The sequence below is a fragment of the Polistes canadensis genome, unplaced genomic scaffold (genome assembly GCF_001313835.1).
Source record: "Polistes canadensis isolate GaletaPanama2010 unplaced genomic scaffold, ASM131383v1 scaffold_33, whole genome shotgun sequence".
Classification (NCBI taxonomy): domain Eukaryota; kingdom Metazoa; phylum Arthropoda; class Insecta; order Hymenoptera; family Vespidae; genus Polistes; species Polistes canadensis.
In genome coordinates this window covers 635,511-648,843 of record NW_014569580.1, presented here as the reverse complement: position 1 = coordinate 648,843, position 13,333 = coordinate 635,511, and the positions used below count along the sequence as shown (strand labels likewise).

The 13,333-nt window shown below is 34.7% G+C and overlaps 1 protein-coding gene across 5 annotated transcripts in view; it reads right to left on the bottom strand.

Annotated features, from left to right (window-relative positions):
- LOC106784287 (max-interacting protein 1-like) overlaps nt 1–13,333 on the bottom strand; it is a 131,284-nt gene that overhangs the window by 82,779 nt on the left and 35,172 nt on the right. The gene's annotated exons all lie outside the window — the stretch shown is intronic.

The window sequence follows — 13,333 nt, the reverse complement described above, 5'->3', positions numbered from 1 at the left end:
TAAAAAAAAAAAAAAAAAAAAAAAAAAAACAAATTCATACGAAATTTCTTGCAAGGAATCCTTACGTAAAGTCCTGATTTACTTTAAGACGATTAATACTCTTGAGCAAATACGATAAGACATCGAGAATATAAGCTTATATTCCGTGATAGTAGTAGCAAAACGTGCGAGTTAACTTATCGTCTTTGTTAACGGCCAAGAGAACAACGAAACGAACCCCCTGCCCCTTGCCTACCCCACCTTCACCACAGCCGCCGGATGCGCAGTACAAACTCGCTAATAATTTACAAAATCCTACAGAGAGTTAATTTCGTTTGTGGGCTGATTTAAGGATGTTGTTATACCAGAGATAAACGTTCTCGAATTAAGGAGAGTCTTCTTCTTACACCTTACCATCTCTTCCCTAATCCCCACCCCCTCCCCTTCCCCAATTCCCCTTTCCTCTTCACCCACACTATTCTCCGTTCCACCATTCCCTTTTCCCCTCTTGCCCCTTCACCCCATTTTCCAACCACCAGAATCTTACCACCCTCTTCCTCTTTCAACCTCCTAAAACCGCCTAGTTTTGTGAACGGGTCGTATGGGCACCGAGAAACGTGGTAATAACGCGGAAACAACCGACAAAGCGAGCTGTTTCTACGAGACACGTGGGAAATTGCGGCAACGTTTTCGCATACGTGTGTGTTTATCTATTTATATATGTATATATGCGCGCGCGCACGCGAGCCTGTGCGTGTGTACAGGATATCCCAGAAGTGGGTTTAACCGAACTAAAAAAAATTAGAAAAAAGGGTTGTTTATTATTTTTCATTTTGTTTTGGCTAGTATTTTGATAAAAAAAAACTGTATCGCTGATCTCTCTTGTATTTTATTCAAAATTGTAACTGGTGATAGGGGTATCATTTAAACTGAACGACGATTATGTTACTTAACTTCGGTAATTATTTTTTTTTATCTACATATTAAATTAGAGTTATCAATAAAATAAATTATTTGCTAGTGGGAGTTTCGGATAATTTGCCACAGTCTCAAACCATATTTTTAGTAACGTTCAATGAAATTTAATTATACTGATATTTTATAGTTTTTATTTTCCATCGAAAATTTCATTCGACTTTTGGTTAGCCCTGTATATAACGCGATATAGATAAAAAGACCAACACATAGATACACACACGCGGCGCACATATGTGAGTGTCTCTAGCTAACCCTGGCTGGTTCTCTCGCGAGCAAATAAAATTATCCTTGGGCTTAAGTCGATCGCCCGAAGGCGTTAAAGGGCCCGAATTTTCCTCTCCGTTGAACCTCTAACGAAGCGTCTCTTCTACCCAACGGAACCGTACGTTTCTCTTATCTTTCTCACTGTCACATATATATACATACACCCATATATATACACAGATACTCTTTCTCGCTATATGGGTTTTGGTTTCTCTCGTATGGTTAGCAAAGAAGAAAATCGAGTTTCTTAGAGAATTTCATTATGAATTGACTCTAACATCGAAGTTTTATTCTTAATATATATATATATTAAGAAAAAAAAAATCACCTAAGTAAAATTCTCAATCTCTGGCTATGTGCCAAGAAAATCAGCGTAAGAGTTGGATCTTATTTGTCGATTGGCCTTAATGATCGGATTACAAGATTCATCTTCAAATTATTACGATTTATTCTTTACTACCGTTTATTCACGAATTATTTTTTTTCTTGGATAACATTTGGATAAAAAAAAAGAAAAGAAAAAGGCCAATCAAGTAGTAACATAAAAAAATAATCATATTTTTATTATATCTTGTACGCGGATGCAAATAATCATGTGAGACCATTTCTTATGTTTTTTTTTAACTATGTTTAATATGTGTTAAAATAAATTTTTCTCTATAGAAGAATTTTTTGAACCTCTTTGCAATAGCCAACAAATATCAATTATTTCAAAATTTATCAAAAGAAACGCGTACGAATATTCCTGTTACTCACTCTATATATATATACACCTCATATACACATATCTATATAGCAATTTATATATATATATACATATACGCGTATATACATCTGTTCGAAAAGAATGGAACGAGCTTTTTCTCTTTTCTCCATTTCGTCGATGCGGCTGCAATCACTTAACCCGCTTTTACGATTAGTTTATTGCCCCCTCTGCCCCCTCCCCCTCTTTCCACCTCCACCTCATCACTTCACTCCACCTCACCTTACCTCACTTCACCTCACCCAACCTAAACTCACCACTATCTCACTTACTCAGTTTACACATACATACACATACACACCTATCTCACCAATACAACCTACCATTACCTACTATTACTAGGATCGTAGTAGAGTACTAATGGATAAAAACAAGGAAGAAATCTGCTTTGTATTTTTCTTCTCTAACGTAGCCGTCGACCAAGAGAAAAGAGATTGTGCCACTACCCCCCTCACCATAGGTTAGGGGGGTAGACGAGACGAACAATGGCCGGAAGATAAATTAGCGCCCGCGAAGTACCGTGCTAATACATATAACGCGTGCTCGCGTCTCGTACGAGTTGTCCAAACGCCGGAAACGTCTCCTGCGAACTTGTTTTTCCATGGTCCCCCATCTTCCTCCTCATCCTCTTCCCCCATCCCCATCAGCTTCTCTTTTTCTACGAAAAAGTATGAAGATTGATACTCGAGTATCTCTTTCTTACATTTCTAATTGTAAATTCTCGTCATCTAATGGACGGGAAGCTGAACTATTAATGTGTTTGTTTGTGTGTATGTGTATGTGTATATGTATAATATTCGACGATTATAAACGATCATTGATTGACCTTTTATTTTATTACTATGTTGAAATGAAGTTTTCCTAAGTAATTTTTCCTATGAAATTTTTCTACGTATAGAAAGAGAGGGCTGAATAGTTTTGAGCCTATCGTGGCAAAAGGGATATAAATTTGTGTCATTATTTTGTTCATATTTTTACAGGAAACAAATGGAAGTAATAAATATAATAGAAATGTATCGAGAATCCTACCAGCAGCATCAATATTATCGATTAGAATTACAAAATATTTGAATAATGTTACAAGCTTCGAATTAGTATATAAAAACAATAAAATAATAATAATAAAAAAGAACATGCATACTCTTTTTTTTTACTTTAAGAAGAGCCCCCCCCCCCAAATCATGTAATAATATATTATAATAAAATGCAAACTCCTAATAATTACAAGTTTGCTGTTATACGATGTGCGTGGTTTGAAAGGAGGAAAAAAAAGAAAGAAAAAGAAAAAAGATAAATACCTCGGTCACGGTGAATAAACGCGGGAAAGAATAGCAACGCGTAAAAGTAGAAACAACAAAAATAACGGACGTTGGGTTGTTCCTTACATTAGTTTTAAGTTTCGACGATGTTAACCGCTTTCCCTTCGATGCGCATCTGCTTCTGTTGCTTGTCTTTTACAATATCCGTCTCTCTCTCACACATAAACACACATATATAAATTTTATACTAGTTGCTCTCTTTCTTTCTATCCTTTTTTTTATTTCCCTTCTTTTTTTCTTTCATCGTAATCGTCGTGTCGTAGTCGAGAATTTATCTATGATCAGCCGTTACGTTGCATTGCGTTGCATTGCGTTGCGTTTGCGTTGCGTTTGCGTTGCTATCTAGCACAACGTACTCGTATATACTATCAATCACACACAAACACAAATACCACCATTACCACCTACCACCACCACCACCACCACCACCACCATCATCATCATCATCACGCGTGTAAGTTTCTACGAAAGTCAGGTTAGTTACTTGTTGGATGTGGCAAGAAATTTTCACCTTTTCCGCAAGAACTTGTATGCGCATTTAGCCGACATTTTGATTTGATAGTGTTACAACGATTTCCTCCCATTTACAAGAGATAAAAGATAATATTTTAACGCGATAATAATTAAACTTAAGTCATTCGATTCGATCTATTTTATTTTCTATTTATTTTTCTTTACCTAACTCTCTTAACAAATTTTGTTTGTTATTTAGTAATAAAGGTACGAAAAATCAATTCATGTGTAAAGAATTGTAGGGTTTCTCGTTTAAAAATATATATCGTTGGCCTTGATAAGAAAAAAAGAAAGAAAAAAAAATTATTTTCAGCATCATATGTGACCCTTGAAAATAGAGTGTGTATAAAACTTTGTCTTGAATATATTTTTCCGTTAAACCAAAAATAACGGAGTTATTTTAAGTGATAACAATTTTGTATCGAATTTCTATCGATGGACAAATAATTTCAACTCTGACGAATTCTCATTAATCTTTTCGATAAAACAAATTAAATAAACTCATCGAAGTAATGAATGGGTAATCGAAAAAAGAAAAAAAATCAATTTGCAACAAAATTGTGATAATCTTTATATGAACCAAACCAAACCATAAAAAAAATCTTTTATTAATTACATCGGCGACACGAAATTAACATAAATGTATCTTACAAAGGGTTAAATGATACAATTAACAAGAAAAAAAGAACAAAATCATTTACTTCTTAACGAAACAATCACAATCTTACAAATGATAGAAATGAATAATTGGAGAGAGAGAAAAAGGCAAAAAAAAAAAAAGAAACATATTCGTAAGTACGAGTTCTATGCGAAACATGAGTTTTCACTTAAAAGAGGAATTCTCAGTGAAAGAATGAGGGATGGATGAAGGGAGGGGGAGGAAGGGAGGTAGGGATCGGAACAAATTCATTCGTAAAGGCGGGAACTAGGTATATGTAAGTACCCTTTCCTCCTATGTACACGTATAACGTCTGTTTAACTATCGGTAAGGACTTGTGGTTCGTATACGGTATACACTGGTATATTGTAAAAGTCAACGTGAATATATGTGTACACTTCGTACCCAAAGGAGAGTGCAAAAAGCGTAATGTAACTAAAGGAAAAAAAAAAAGAAAAAAAAAAAAGGAGAAAAATACGTACAGAATCTGAAAACAAACTGCGTTCAATCGTTGAGTACATCTCGTGCTTGGTTTTAACTTACGCGAACGTTTCTATATATATATATATTATAAATAAACCATGGAATATGAGATTAAAAGATCTTTCGAAATAAAATGCAAAAGGGAGCATAGAAACAAAAATAATTAAATAAATCCAAAAAAAAACTACTTAATTCATTTAAAAAAATACGATTCATACATTCATATACATATTCATACATTCATTCATTCATTCATTCTTTCTTTCTATTTTTCTGTTCTTTATCATTTCAACATAGAACGACTGTTCACATAATATAGACGACGTTCCCATGCGATTCATAGTTATTTGTCAACGATAATAATTATCATATACATGTATAGAAACAACAAGGGGAATGCATTTTTACATTGACGAGCAAAAAGAAGGTTTATCTGCCTGGACAATGGTGTTGTTTACTCGTATGAACAAACAACAAGAAAACAACTATCGAATGAATTCACATTTCGTCAGAGAATATTGTATATTATATATGTAATATGTATGACTTAAATAAATACATGCATGCATACGTGTATATTGCACATAAATATATAAAAATAAATATATATATATATATATATATATATAGATAATATAAGGTTCGTTGTGGTTTGTCATTTCTACGACTTACACCGATAAGATTCCGCGTTTCATTAGAAATTCATATATTCCAAAGTTGACATCGTTTTGCCTTGTGTAAAAGAGAGAGAGAAAGAGAAGAAACTTGTTAGCGCAACGTAGAATGAGTAACTCGTACGATTACAAGCAAACTCTCGTCCATATTAATAGTCATTGCTTTTTCACGCTTAATAAACATGTGGAACGCTCGAGAGATGCAAGTGTCTGACCTATCAACACAAACTTATAAACATGATAAAATAAAGAAATAAAGAAAAAATAAAAAATAGAAACGTACATAATATATACAGGATGTTCAAACACACAAAAAACAAGGAGCTTGAATAAAACTTATATTACGTATATTACCGCGAGGTTATTTTAATTCAAATTTTTTCACATAATAATAAAAATAATAATAATTTCATATAAACAAAAGTCGCGTCAAATAATAATGGGGTTTCGTTTAAAGAAACATGGATAATCTTGGAATTTCGTAAAAGAAAAAAGAAAAATTACCTTGACATAAATTTTCTTCCCCCCACCCGCGCTCCCTATGCAGTGGCTTAATTTTTTCCTTAGAAATTTTTCTTTATACGTATATATATATATATAAAAAAGAAAAAAGAAAGATATATTTAGGTAATTCTTTTTTAGTTTAGAGACACGCCCTTCCTTTCCCCCCTTTCCCTTCCCCATCTCTACATCCTAAGACATCCGGACAAAGAGAAAATCAGCACTGTGCGAAAGTACAGCAAGTGAACTTTGACTGAGCTATGCATAAATGTATTTCTTCGAAATCTGTTAGAGAGAAAGAGAAAGAAGAAAAAGAGAGCGGAATATTTATTTGCCCCACCCGTAATAATAGAAAGAGAAAGAAAAACGTCAAAGTTTTGTGCCAGTTGCAAAGCCCGCGTTGTGATACGCTCGTAAACGCGAGGAAACGAAACTAAAAAGAAAGAAAATAAAAGAATCGAATGAAAATATAGATGGGAAGGGGAAAAAAACAAACGAACAAACAAATAAAAGAGTTAAAAAGAAAAAAAAAGGTACAAAAAAGAAAGTACATATATATATACATATATATATATATAGAAGAGGGAAAAAAAAATTCCGTAAAAAGGAGAAAAATGTAGAGGAAGTTATACGTTTTCGAAAGTCCATTCGATGAGAAAGAGAGAGAGAGAGAGGGAAGAAGAGTTAGGTAAAAATGAGAAGAACGAAGAGGGAGAAGGTGGGGTGGAGGAGTCGTTAGGTAAATCGTCCGTGAAAAATGATCGCTCGGCTACATTCTCTTTCCGTCTCTCTCTCTCTCTTACTCTCATATTTATCAGGAATCGGTTTGCTCGTGGATTCGGAAAATGCGGAAGCGAGAAACGACGAGCACGTACTACTACATAGGTAGAAACTAGGGGGGGGGAAGGGTGTGTAGTGGAAAGGGGGGGAGTTGAACGATGTTCGCATACTCACCACCACCACCACCACCACCACAAACTACCCTTATGCGTTACTGACGTTACTACTGCTGATGGTGGTGGGTCCTTTCCCGTTTCTGCTGATACGACGGTGGTCCCATCGTGATTAATTCAAATTCGAACAAACGAAATCGCAATGTTCCCTTAAAAATACACCGCCGATATTTTCGTTGTCCCCGGAATAAAAAAGAAAAAGAAAAAGAAAAAAAAGAACTGGTTCCAAGAGAGATTGGTTGGTGTGGTTGATTGTTTGTACTAGAAGATAGGGAATGAGTTAGTTCATAGTCGTTCGTTCTAAGAAAAATTCTTGAGAAAGAAACGGTGATGGATGAACGGACCGATTATTCGAGAGAGAGAGAGAAAGAGAAAAACGTAACGTTTGGACAAAATGAAAGATAAAGTCAAGTTTTAAATATGACGAGGAGGAGGATACGAAAGAAGAAGAGTTCTTCTTCTTCTTCTTCTTACCTTATCGACCAACTAAACTTAAACTCACTATGGAAAGTAATGTTAACGTTTGTACATACATAAATACATAAATGCATGCACATAGTAAGACGCGTAAGTAAGTTTTATTTATTTACGTGTACCCTAGCTAGCCTTTCCTAAGTTTAAACTATTCAGGAAGAAGAATTTCTGTAAAGATACGAGACACACACGTGTGCGCGCATATATGCGCACATCATACCTAGTATACTTATATACATAGTTATCTAAATGTTTCTCTCGAATGTATTCGAAGATGAAACGAAAAGAGAAATCTTGTAAAAGAGACAAACTAGGTGTGGCTGGGCTGACTGACTCGGTTCGTCGTAAAATCACATTTACACTGTTATCTTATTCTTATTCTTTTTCCTCTTCCTCTCTGTGTTTCTTTGTTTACACGTTTTGTGCATCTATACTGACAAAGGAAGGAAGAACCGTTTAAATTCAGAGACCATTAAAAAACACAATTATCGATTGATATGTCAAAAGGGCTATGTTAACATTTCTATATCGTTCCCCAAGCCCCTCTTCTCCCTCTTCTCTGCTTCACGTTCTTGTACGAACAGAAGGAACTCGAAGGGTAACCCCTCCAATCCCCTTCCCCCCCCCCATTAATKAACTTCTCCGTAACAATTATCGCACCTATCACGAACGTCTTTTAGAAATCCCATAGGAGAAGGTAAACGATGTACGTACGTAAATGTGTATCCGTGTTTCTATCCTAAGTGTTATGTGCGGTATGTGTATAGACATCGAATATAGTGATATCGTGTTATTAACTTTCGCAAAACTGTTTGCGCGAATTCGCATTACACACGTTACGAAGTTGTACAAAGCTTACTTTGGTGGTGGTGGTGGTGGTGCTACCGTTACCGTTAAAATTACTATTGCAGTCGTTGCTGTTGCTGCTCTTAGCTGCTAATTGCTTTCTCGTTTGCCATTGTGTATTTCTACGAAGGAGGAAGATGAGTACGATACGCGACGGTAAATTTCGTTGGACGAATTCCGTTTGCGGTTTCGATTCTGACCGAAACCTTACTTTTTGATAAATAAATGGAAAAAAAAAAAATAAAAAAAAAAAAAAATAAAATAAGTAAAAACAAATCACGACGTGGAAAGAATAAATCGATGCAATGAATTTCAAATAACGTGGAAAAAGAAAAAGAGATAAATGCAAATGCAATCGAATCGATGATTAATATAGAACAATTTGAAATGAATTCGGAATTTCTGTGTTAACGCCTCGAAGGGGTAATTCATTTGAACATAACAACCGACGACCTGAGTTAGAACGCGAACACGCCTTCATCCAAGTGCGAATAGGCTTTTAATGCTTTACACAGTGGGGCTTCTATCGCTCGTATCGAATGACATTATATGGTTTCGCCAAATTATGTTTAGTTAATTCAGATTTGCTGACCATATAAAACACACAAGCAGATTTTGTACCTCTCTCTCTCCACCTACTCCTCCTACCACCCCACCTTCCCCTTTTAAAAATTAAGAATACATTTTTTAATGCAAAAGCTGAATAAAATAAAAAAAAAAAAGATATAGAAGAAAAACCTAATTGACCTTGATCAGAGCTTAAAAACGTTTGCATAAAAAAGATATTACTATCATTAGTATTATATTAAACATTGAAATGATTCATTTTCGAGTAACGTAACTATGTATTTTAAATCAACAGGTAAAAGTAAAAGAAAAAAAGAAGAAGTAAAAAAAGAAACATAACTTTATAAAAGAAAAGTAACTAGTAATATGTAAACGAATGGAAAAATGATTCAACGAACTCTCGGGATATTTTTTGAACGATAAATGTACCTTCTCCTTTTCCCATCCCCTCTTATGGATTGGAGAGAATGTAAGTTCTTGGATGTTAGGAAATCGGAAAAGGGATAAAAGGAAGGAAGGAAGGAAGGAAGGAAGGAAGGAAGGAAGGAAGGTAAGAAAAGTGGATGGGATGGAGGGTTGGGGTGGCGTAGGGGGAATTCAGTACAGTGAGAATGAGAAATTCTTCGACGAGTAAAGTTCTTACGAGTCAGCAAAATAACCCGAGAACTTGGCCAACAATCTATTTTTCTATACATATGTGTAGGTTTATGTATATATATATGTGTATGTGCGAAATAAAAAGAGAAAAAGAGTTAAAAGAGAAAGGTTTAAGGAAATGTAGTAGTAAGTTTATCGAAAAATTATGTTAGATAAATATTCCGTAATCTGCGATAGTATAATGTTTCTTCTCCTAAAACTAGAGCAAGGAAAGACGATTACTACTACTACCACTACTACTACTACTACTACTACTACTCGTTGAAAAAGATAACAGTGTGGATTTTTCTACCTATTTGGCCCTTCAATCGACCATGCGCGTATCCCGTAAACGAGACTTTAAAGCACGATGAAAGTTTTATCGCGGAAGTACGTATACTATACATACATACATTCATATATGCTGTGTAGAAATGTGTATAGAATATATATAGATATAGATGTATGCGTTTATGTGTCTAAGTATGTGCATGCATAGATGTATGTACTTACGCAAGGTTTCGATGTTACACACAAACACACACACATACACACACATAGCATCTTGCGCACGTCCCACCAACCGAGGAGGAACCCCTCTTTTCAGAACTTCAAATTTTACGATCCCAAACGAGAAAGAAGGTTTACACCGACTTAATCTCCATCGGTGATGTACGTTTTCTCTTTGCATTTTGAAAAACTTTCCCCGATCTAGTTGTTAAACGTATTTATATCGGAATACCATCAATGGGAAAATATACGCGGTTCGATGAGTTTCCCTCCCCTCACACACACCCCGCCTATTGTTTTCTTTTCCACAAGAAAACTGAAATAGTTTAACGCATGATATATTTCATTCTATAACGATAAGATTGTTTTATTATTTTTATTTATTTGCATGTTTATTCATTATCAAATTGATTGTACTAATCTAATATTTTATTGTTAGAATATATAATATTGTTTAAAATAATCGAGAAAGAAACAAAATTTGATACGATATTAATGTTTAATTTCGATATTTATCAAAAGTATTTTAGTAATCGTCGAGAAAGAAATTTATAAACGTTACACGCGTATGAAGAATTTGGCTCACCTTAAAGATCTTTATCTCTTTCTCTTTCTTTTTTAATAAAAGAAAGAAAGAAATAAAAAAGAACATATACGTAGCTATTATACCATATATATATATATATATATATACATGTCGGTATTTTTCACGTGCCAAGAGTAATATACGTCAATTACGGAATTACCCTGAGTGCACGATATTAATAACAATATATATATATATATATACATGTCGGTATTTTTCACGTGCCAAGAGTAATATACGTCAATTACGGAATTACCCTGAGTGCACGATATTAATAACACGAATGCATATTTGTATATATGTGTGTGTGTGTGTAATCGCAAACGATAACGGGTTACTCGTTTCGTTTTATTTCAGATAAATAAGATCATCGGCATGTTCGTTATTCGTCTTTTTCTTATTTTTATTTTTTTTTTCAACAAATAATTGTTGAGAAACAGAGAGAGAGAGAGAGAGAGAGAGAGAGAGAGAGACAGACAGATTCCTCTCTTAGAATCGTGAAAATTTTAAAGGTCAAGATCACCGAACGTACAATTTATGAATGCTTGCAACAAAATTACAAGAATAAGAAAGAGGGAGAAAGAGAAGAAAGAGGAAAAAAAAAAATAAAAGGATAAAATACTTGTACGTTATATATATATATACATATATATACATACATACATATATATTTATGTACTTACGTACTACCAAGTATAAAAATAAAAATGGCAAGTTGCCAATGCACGTGCTCACTCACCGACTTTCACGATTTTCATGCGAATTCCTTTGGACTCCCCAATAAGAACATTAAAAGAACGAACTATTTGCGAAGAAGTATCATCCGTCAAGATACTTTTATCAAACAAAATATATAATAAACAATTTGATTCGCACAATTTCCTCCTCCACCCCACCCTCCCTCCCTCCCATCAGTCGGATGAATCAAAATGTTGCGTAGGAAAAAAGTAGACCTATTTTAAAAAGTAACTTGAGAAGATTAGAAGGATAAAAAAAGAAGGAAAAAAAAAAAAACAGAAATAGAGAAAGAGAGAGAGAGAGAGAGAGATAGTTTGAAAGGACGTCAATCGTGTTCCTCCGGTACGAGTTGGCACGACCTATCGAACGCTACCTCTTCCTAGGTACGACCTACATAACCGCAAGAAGATAAAAAAAAAAAATATAATAATAAAAAATAAAAAAGAAAGAAAGAATAATAAAATAGTATACACGAGTAGTTGAAAAGAAACAATCTCATACATAAGAAGTGATGTAGATTGCCTGCAGATTGTATTTCATTTGAGGTTAAAACTCGTGCGATCTGATATAGTAAAGTTATATTATAAAAAGAGTTGAAGAGGGAGAGAGAAGAAGTATAAAAAAAAAAATAAGATACGCCAATAACAACAATTCAATTTCTTTTTTAGCAATAAATTACGGTAAAGTATTGTGGTGCCTCTCGCAAGAAAGAAAGTTAATTAATTAATAATAAAGTATCTACTTTAAAGAAGGAGAGAGAGGTTTTATTAAAAAATTTTGGTTTAATTCGAAAAAATGTGTACCTTCGCGAATAATGGTACCATCTAAAATTTGTATTTAATTTTCATACCACGAAATTAAAATATTAACCAAAATTGTTTTCCATTTATCTAATCTATCATGGATAACAGAGAGATTTGAGAAATACAACTTTGAAAGATCAAATGATCACACCGGCTAGTAGAAATAAGAAGTAATAGAAGTAGAAGATCTTTTTTTTTTCTTCTTCTTTTTTTCCGTTCTGATCGGATTCGAGCCGAGTCAGCGGAAACTCGCGCAATACCTGACCTATTGTGCTCGTTAGAGACGAAAGTTCGGTTTCGGACTATTGGATATAAGACTTTCTTCTCTCTTTCTTCCTTCTTTCCTTCTTATCCTTCCTCCTTATCAAGCTTCCGGGCAAGGGACACCGACAAGGATTCAAGAAAGGGACGAAAAGGAGGAGGAGGAGGAAGTGAACTTACAGGAAGATATTCTTCGATCGGTGAAAGGAATTGAACCTTTACGAAGGAAGAAATACCCTTCTTACCTTTACTTCCATCTCATTCTACTTTCTCTATCTTTCTTTCCTTTTTCTTCCTAATTCCATGGACCACCTACGGGCAAGGCAAACTACGAACCGGTCACAAGGATTTAGCGAGGAGAGTTGCACTCCAAGGATTCGAATCTCTCTCTCTCTTTCTCTTTCTCTCTCATTCCTTTTTTCTCCTACCTTCTCATAGTAATACTACTCGTAGCCATCCCTTAACGGTCCTACGGACTCTTGCGAAGCCAGCAGGAACCCACCCGGTAATCACGCCCAGTCCGCAAATTCACAAACCACCCCATCCCAACCCCCACCTGGTAGAAATCTTCTCGCACGGAAAATCGCGAGGAAAATTGTGACCAAGACGCATTCGACTATACCTTTCTTTCTTTATTTCTTTCTTTTTTGTCTTTTTCCTATCGTCTGAACTTTTTTGTTCGATCTAGTCAGGAAATATCTTTCTTTCTTTATTTATTTCTTTCTTTATTCGACTATCCGCGGTCAACGTAGCAGAAACTAACGAGATGATCGGGTCTGCTAAATCTTCCCATCAAATTTTCTACATTTTTGTTGTTTTTTATTTTC